Source organism: Rhinatrema bivittatum, chromosome 17, assembly GCF_901001135.1.
Source record: "Rhinatrema bivittatum chromosome 17, aRhiBiv1.1, whole genome shotgun sequence".
Taxonomy (NCBI): domain Eukaryota; kingdom Metazoa; phylum Chordata; class Amphibia; order Gymnophiona; family Rhinatrematidae; genus Rhinatrema; species Rhinatrema bivittatum.
Genome location: NC_042631.1, coordinates 6,714,862 through 6,723,385, shown reverse-complemented (window position 1 = coordinate 6,723,385; position 8,524 = coordinate 6,714,862).

The following is an 8,524-nucleotide window of genomic DNA, read 5'->3' as shown; positions in this document are numbered from 1 at the left end:
GGGAAATGTGGTTTTCTCTGGTTTGAGTTTGTTTTCCGTTTTACAGGGCTTGCTGTAGGCAGTCGGGCATGTACTTCAGCGTGAAAGGCAATTATCTGGTTGTTGTAACTTACAAAGCACGCCATGTGCCTTAAACATGTGTGATAGGGTTATTTAGATTTCCAAAAACAAGCACATTCTTAGTTTTTTTTTTTACTTTGCTGTTTTCTCCTGCTCCTTTTCCTTCCAGTTCATTCGGAACCTTGAAGTCCCACAAGACTGTGAGAACAGCACAAATCAATGAGAGCTGGGCAGAACCAGAAGATAGCAGCTGTTTCGGGGGCAGCTTGCACGGAGCCCGTTCAGGATGATCCCAGAGCCCCCCTTGAAAAACACTGCATGCACTATAATGTTCAGACATTTGAAGCCTTTGGAAGTGAATCATGTGGTTAGGAGGCTGATATCAATGGAGCAAAAGATATGCAAATAGAGATATAAACAAACATACTGCTTCGTTCTCTTTGAAATCTGTCATGGTTTTGCAGCCTCTGATCTTTCCAGGTACACCACGTACTCTCGTCTTCCCAGCTTCCACCATGTCCATCACCTGAATGACTTTAGATCACTGTTGAGAATGTTTTGCCTTCGCAAAAACATCCTGGGATTTGAGTCCTGTCTTCAATGAGCAAAACATGATATACAAGGCAGGAAAATCTTTAAAACACACGGTCAGATCCTTTCTGCTATTGCTTCTGTGTGACGTGGGGCATCACTTTTTCCCCTCTGCCTATTAAATTCAGTTGTCTCCTCAGATCCATCTCGCTCTTCAGATCTTTCAAATGCTACGCAGTGCTTAGAGCAGTGGGCAATCCCACTACTGCTTATTTTGACGTGGGGAGAGTCAGGTCACCCTCCTTTACCTCAGGTACAAAACGTAGGGCCTGATTTACTAAGGTTTTTCTCCCATTCTCTGTCTATGAGAAAAATGCTTAGTAAATGAGGCCCTACTTAGGCTGGGGATAGAGAAATCCCCACAGTTAACAGAATATAAATCAAATAAATAAATAGATAATTTGGACTTGAACCATATTTGGTCACTATTGAAGAGGCATATGGCACTGCTTCCTTGTAAATTCTGTTTTCTGTTTTATACCAGCATAAAGCCATTTCCAGGCAGAAAGCAGTGCTTTACCAGAAGAAAACATGCACACAATTTTACCCACATTGTGAAGAAGCTGTCCTTGGGGCGGGATTTACATTTACACGCATGCGTTTGCATTTTCTAAAGCATGCAGGTCATTTTTCACACAAATTAGCAGGAGTTTTCCTGGAATATTTTTCCAAGTGAAGGCCTGTGAGTACTTTCTCTTTGAAAATCGGTGCAAAGTCCTGGGTACAGAGTATCCTAGACTTTACAATGGTGCCAGCAGTTCTAAAATTACCCTTAGTGGGAGCGAATGGGGGAAACTGCCATCAGGCCTCAGTTTTATTAGTCGGGGGAAGGGAAGCCCCAGCACTTTCAGCTTGAGGATGGATCCACGCACATCGGCAGCCTGCTGCTGATTCATCCTGGCTCCTGCACCCCCCTAAGATCAGCCCTGCCCCTTGTGTACTGAAGGAAGGTATAGGGAGCTGGGAGGTATAACTAAAGGTGCTATATTGAATAAAGTAGCCAACTACTGCAGAAGGACCTTGCTAGACTGGGATCTAAGAGGGACATGAGAGATGGTTATAAGTAAAAGAGGACAGTTATTTACCCTTTCAAATAGTACTAGGACTGGGGAATTCTCTACGAAAGTAGCAGAAGCAGATTTAAAACTCGGTGCCCCAATCAAGCTATGGAAATATTCACAGAGTTTAAAAAGTGTTTGGACACTGTTCTGGAGGAAAATGTCTATAAAGCATATTAGCCAGGTAAATTTATCCCTGGGATGTGAGCAACAAAGAAATGGATCTGCTTTTTGGGATCTGCCGGGCGATTCATGATCTGAATTGGAGACGGATGCTGGGACGTTTTGGACTAACCTAGGATGGCACATCTTACATTCTTATGTTCAGGACTGTCCTTCAGTGTGAATAATCCCAGTTTTGCATGAAAGCCTGTGGTAATCTTCCTTGCATTCCTTTAACCAACGGTTTACAGCAATTATCTTTACCTTGAATTAAGATTATGGGCCACCCGCATTAAGCATTTTTCCAGTGGATACAAGATGTGAAAATCCATGGCCCATACACGTTTACTCTTTCTAGATGAAATAGGTGCCCCCATCATGTCCCAGTTGCATAAGGATGGGCTCTCAGTGGGTGACAGGGAATATTTTAATGAATTTACAAAGAAAGGTTTTTCCCAGGTTTCGATGTGTGGAAAATAATGACTCAGCGCTGGAGAAGACAAGCAGTGTGAACGCTGACTCATGAAGCCTCAGTCAGTGGACACCCATAGCCCCTCTAGCTCTGCTGAACAAGGCTTGCACACTTTCACTCGCTCGCTTCAAAACGGCACAAAACTGGACATTCGGGTAACTAAATGCGATTAGTGAAAGATGCTTCTCCTTTGTGTCAATCTTTCAGAGCTCCAGGGAATCTCCCGCCTCCCCTTTGCGATGGATTTATGGATCTGTCTGGAATAGGTTTTGCTTCACTGAGGCCCTTCTTTTACAGATTTTTGCTCGTTTGTTTTTCTGCTTCATTTCTTCTTTCAAGTAGAATTAAACCATAAATGATATAAATATTAATAATAAAATAGGTAAAAAGCTCTTAAGATGCTTTGGCTCCTGTTTTGTCTCATTGTAGTAATGCATATGTTGGTTGTAATAAATCTAAATCTCAAATTAAAAAAACATGTTCCATATATAATGTACGTAGTAACGTAGTATTGTCAGGAGAAATGGTCCATCCAGTCTGCCCAGCAAGCTTCCCATGGCAGCAACTGACGCTCTGTTCAGGTTACCCCCAAGTAAATAAAATATGAAAGGTATCAGCGAGGCAGATAACCGGACAGAGGAAGTGAAACGCTAGTAACATTTTGGGGAAGTAAAAGAGAAAATTGGCAACTTTGTCCCAAAATGTGTTTCCAAGGCCTTGTTCACAATGACCGAGCCACCATCACCCTGCACGCAAGCCGCAACCCTTGGCAACCCAGGGGAGAGAGGCAGGGTCTGATTCCCCTCTGGAGGACACCACATTACAAGACGTCCCCTGCACTCTTTAATCTGCAGCCACTAACATTCCAGTGATAATAGGGTTAGTGCACTGCCACTTACCAGGGCTTAACCACAAGGTGGCAACACCATCAAACCCAACTCATTCAGGAGTAATCTATTCTCTTTTTTTTTTTTTTTTTTTTTTAAATAGGATACAAGAAATAATAACAGAATAACAACACTGTCAAAGCTAATAATTGCCATGATCCTGCTATCTTGATCTCTTGACCTTGGCTACTTGGGAACTAGTTTTCCTTCCACTAGTCCTGTCAACAAAAATTACCAGTTGTCCCTTGCTAGAAAGGAGATGTCCTTACATTACAAAAGAAATCCACACATTTTTTCCACTTTATCCCTGCAGGAGGTTCAGGCACTCCACTGTCAATGGGATATTAGTGTTGGAGAGGGTATTAAATTCAGGCCCTGATGGATTGTAGGAGTTGGGAGATTGTCAAATTTCAGTTGAATTGTTTTAAGTGGCCACCAACACCAAGCTGCTGTGAATCAGATGGAGTCTGAACCTGTTACGCTCAGCGGCTTACAGATGCCACAGACTTCACACGTGGCGGAGACACTGCCAACATCTTGCCCTGCTCCCACGCGCTCCTCCTTGGGTGCATGTGCATTGCCGCTGACCCCCAGTTATAGGCTCTGCGGTGGGAACGGAAGCCTGGCGCCAGGTGATGACATCAGTGTGGCTGGGGTATGTAAGCCCAGTTGCTCTCTTCACCCAATGCCTTAGTCAATGGGTCTCCTGCATCTGTAGTGTGTGGTGTCCTGCAGCCCTGGTTCCTGTCTCGCCAGCCTTCCCCATCCAGGCCTTGCCTTGTCCAGCCTGGCCTTGTCCGGCCATCTTGTATGGTGTCTTCTCTGTGTCTTCGTCCACCCTTGACCTGACTTCCGGATTCTTACTTGGACTTGATCATGATTGCCTGCTGCCTGACCTCTTGCCTGGACCTGACCACCCTTGTCTACCACATGCCCTGACCATGGCCTGTCCTCAGATCCTCCAGTCCGTTGCCTGTCCTGACTCCAATGTTGCCCTCAGACTCTTGCCGACATGACTGCCACATAAGCCCTGTTGGCCTGCCAGAACCCAAGGACTCAAACTACTGGGGAGGCAGCTGGTATAGGTGAAGCTGCAGTCTGTCCCACTACAGGGTATGTTCGCCAGCTGTTGGCATAGGCCTCATAAATTCACAGCGTCAACTAGACCACAGCCACAAGGCTCACATCCATGCCACCCATCACAGAACCTGGGTGAGCCAACTCAGCCAAATCCCAGCTCAGCCAATCCTAGCCGCAGATAAAAATGAGCCAATCCTAGATCAGCAATATCCCAGCCAATCCCAGCTCAACAATGATAAGCCAATACCAGTTCAGTCAAATTGCATCAGAGCTGCAAGAAATTAAATCCTTACACAAATGATGCACCATTTTATAACCGGGTGAGCAAATTGGCTCATCGTTTTCTTGTCATTGTTTTTACCCATCTGCTGGCTATTGACTAAAATTGATTGTAAATATGTCGCCAGGTTATTTCGTTGTTATTGTTGTTGGTTGAAACCTCTTCTACCCCCCCCCTTTCCTCCCTCTCTTACCTCCATTGCCTTAAGCTCCATTTCTCAAGTTATTGTTCCTGTAAAGCCTGTTGCTATTTTATGTTCTTATGTAAACCGATGGGACGTTCCCAACGACTGTCGGTATATAAAAATGTTAAATAAATAAACCCAGTTCAGATTTCAGGATGTCTGACAGGAAAGCAGCCAATACTGATAGAAAGCAGCCAATATGGTCAACTGATGGAAAGAGCATGAAAGGGACCCACTGCAAGTTCCCACTAGAAGGCGCTGCACTATTGTTCCGGCTCTCAAACTGTCCCCAAGACCCCCACACCAGTCTGGTTTTCCAGAGTGAGCAGGATATGCACAATTAACCAGTTCTGAGACCAAAGGACAGGAAATATATCTCATGACTATTGATGCTGAAATTTGCATGATTTCTCCTGGCAACCTTCATTTGAAGCATTTAAACTGAATTTATTTGAAGGAGCGCTCCCTCTGCAGTGGGATATGTACAGAGACTTTACCTAGAATGTGTAACAGCACAAATTTTAACAGGAAATTGAATGCCACTGCTTTGGCAATGGTGGGATGGGTGTGGCAGGACGTTGATCCGCCATATTGGGCAGATTCTGGAGAGGGATCCGCCTCAGCTCGGGTTCTCAGATCTGGTGCATGACCTCACAGTGCTTCCAAAGGAAGAGCAGGCACCTACTTTCCCCTTTCTACCTGTCAACGTTTACAGCTGCTTTTAGTGCAGGCAAATGTTTGGCCAGAAAATATTGCCGCAAGATTTGAAACGTTCAGTCTATGGTGGCATATTTTCAGAATCTTCCCAAAACTCACCCTGCCTCCCCCCCAGCCAGCTAATAGTAGGCACATTAGGAAATATCCACATACCCTGGGTTATTTTTGGAATGCACACAAAACAGCCCTCCCCCCTCCCAACAAGCCCCATACACTCCAGGAACATTTCTTCCCAGTTTGGCTAAGAGTACGAAGTTAATGGACCCCTATGTGTACTTTTAGCCATTTCAGGGGGGCTATATTCCTGGCTAACGGGCCGATACAGTACAGTGCCGCACTGGTTAGCCTGGGTTTGGACGCACAATTTTCGACATGCTAGCTTTACCCCTTATACAGTAGGGGTAATAGCGCATCGAAAAACACGCAGCCAACCCCACCGAAACTGCAACTGCATGTTGATGGCCCTATTAGTCATTCCCGTGCAATACAGTAAGTAAAATCTGCAGCCAAGCCGCACATTTTACTTTCAGAAATTAGCGCCTACCCAAAGGTAGGCGCTAATTTCTGCCGGCGCCAGGGAAGTGTATAGAAAGCAGTAAAAAACTGCTTTTCTGTGCACCCTCCGACTTAATATCACAGCGATATTAAGTCGGAGGCCCCAAAAGTAAAAAAAAAAAATTAAAATTTGCATGCGGCCCATGGGTCGGAAGACGGACGCTCAATTTAGCCCGGTGTCCGTTTCCCGAACCCGTGGCTGTCAGCGGGCTCGAGAACCGACACCGGAAAAATTGAGCATCGGCTGTCAAACCCGCTGACAGCCGCCGCTCCTGTCAAAAAGGAGGCGCTAGGGACGCACTGAGGGTTGTGGCTGAGTCACTCTACACCCTACAGCACTTTCTATGATACCAGAGTGACTTTACTGGTATCTTACTCTTTTGTGATCCATTTTTAATCATTTTTGGATTATCATAAGAGCAGGTTCCTGGGGATGTTGGGAGAAGCGGAGGTAGATCAACATTCTGAGCCAGTGACTAGCGCAAACATTTCAAATACTTGGAATGAAAACACTTCCTGCCAACAGAATGAGATCAACGAGATGCAGGAAGGTTTAGGAACGAGGTTAGGGCTGGTATATGTGGGACTAAGGGGAGGGGGCCTGGCTGTGCCTTTGGGGGTAACTTTCAAATCCAGTTATACACATAACTGTCCAGGGCTTGTGCGTCTAAAGTGTGCACATAACTCAGTTTCATGCATAATTTTATGAGGACAAAAGAGACGAGTTCTGGGGGGCTGGATCTGGAGCGTATTTACGTGCATACTTTTGAGTTTGAGTTTGAAAAAGCACGCGTGTAAATTCACATGCACAAGTTGCGCCCTGCAAAGAGCAGACGTGAGTTTGTGACGTTGAGTTTGTGCGTGTGGTATTTCAGATCATTTTCAAAGTAGTCCTGCGCACATTAAGTCCACATTGAAACTGGTGTAACCTTTTTTGCCGACTTCCTTATGCAGCTGTTTGAAAATGACCCTCCCAATTGCCTGAAGCTCTCATTTTATCTGTATTCTGGTTTACTTTTTGCCCATTCATGGACTCTTATATTGGTGCCCCTGGGTTTTATCTCGTACGCTAAAGCTGACTGGGTAGGTACGCTTGGCTTCCATTAAGAACGTTCCTTCCATGGGAAGTATTCAGCTGGAAGAGATACAAAAATTAACTACGAGATGGGAAGCAGGAGCATTATCCTGTACCAGAAACCGATTTCCTGGGGAAGTAGGGAAAGTTTAGAGTTTCTGGGGTGTGGAACAGCTGTGCAGAGCCTGTGCCTGCACACTCTTTACCTAAGCTAACCTTTTTCATCGCCCCTTGAGGTGTTTTACTATTTATTGTACAAACAGCGAGACTTCCTGGTAGACGTCTTCTCTAAGTCAACCTCGTGATCAGGCAGTTTCTGCTTGGCCCTTTGGGCTTTCAGCTCAATTAGAACTGGCCTCCATTGGCCTATAGTGCTGGGCACCTTCCTTGCCACTTACCAGAGGGGTTTATTCCTCCCCTATCCAGCCAGCGACAGGGCTTAGCCAGGGGCTGCAGACTGCAGCTCCTTCCATGTGCGCCCTGACCCTGGCCCACCCAGTTGTTGTTGTATGATGGTTGAGGCTCCCTCCCCCTGTGGCCCCAGGGATTGTGAGTGCTACCTCTGCAGCATCCCTGGCCAGCCGGGAAGCAGAATCGGGCCTGAGCTCACTTGCTGATACAAGCAGTGTTGTAGCTTCTAACTGTCTTTCCTTTTCAGCCCCCCCGACCGTTGTCCAGGACACACACACACACACACATGCACAAGACACAGCCACCCTGCCTTAAAGTTCCTGCTGGTACAAAACAAAATCATTTGGTACTCTCCAGTTTCTTGTAACAGAAAGAGAAGACTAGATGGAGGTTAATGGGATTGTAGCAGGTGGGGGTGCAGTCAGAAAACCAAGAGCTGTTATGCACCTGCAAAGACGAAATCCTGGAACAGAAAGCTGCAGCCACCCAGTGCCCTGTGCCTCCTTTCAGAAGAACGCAAGAGAGGCAGCAGTGCTTAGGCTTGGCAGAAACATTGTGACTGATTATTCGCCATCAAACTCTGCCAGTGACGCATGTATTACTGGAAGCCATAGAATTAATCTCTGCTGTGATCCACAAGATACTCCAGGCCACAAAAATACATCTACACAACACGTATGGGTGCACACACAAAATGACCCGAGCACCCGGTTACATCAAAGTCATTAAAGCATGCCTTCTGCTCTGGTGACCAGCAGCACGCTTGTGATGATGCCGACTTGTGTACGGGGGACCATTTAAATATCTCAAGGAATAAACGTATGTATGTTAGCGGGACAAGCAGAATGTATGCAATGTAATTACATGCATGCAATGTAAATCCTTTGGAAATTTGAGCCCTTAGCCTTCCTGTCCTGGAGCTCATTGGTATGCGTGAAAAAAAAATCCAGAGAAAGAGGAAAAAGGAATTCCAGCCCTGAACCCTGGGGATA